Genomic DNA, 201 nt, shown 5'->3' on the forward strand with positions numbered 1-201 from the left:
CAGGGTCGTCATTTCAGCTTTTGCTTGGGGGGTCGTCGAGCGAAATGAGCACAATTAGCTGGGGATTTTTTTTAGGGGTGGAGGGAGGGAGTGGGGCACGGTGAATAAAATTCAATATACTATAAACAAAATCCTATTGGATTAATGTTAAGTCTATATGGACTTAATGTTATGGTGTATTTTGAATTTCTGTATATAACA

General features: G+C 38.8%; 1 protein-coding gene across 1 annotated transcript in view; it reads right to left on the minus strand.

Annotated features, from left to right (window-relative positions):
* The window catches only part of LOC119585436, a 6,034-nt gene that overhangs the window by 4,850 nt on the left and 983 nt on the right, over positions 1 to 201 (minus strand). The gene's annotated exons all lie outside the window — the stretch shown is intronic.

Source organism: Penaeus monodon, chromosome 19, assembly GCF_015228065.2.
Source record: "Penaeus monodon isolate SGIC_2016 chromosome 19, NSTDA_Pmon_1, whole genome shotgun sequence".
In the NCBI taxonomy this organism is placed as follows: Eukaryota; Metazoa; Arthropoda; class Malacostraca; order Decapoda; family Penaeidae; genus Penaeus; species Penaeus monodon.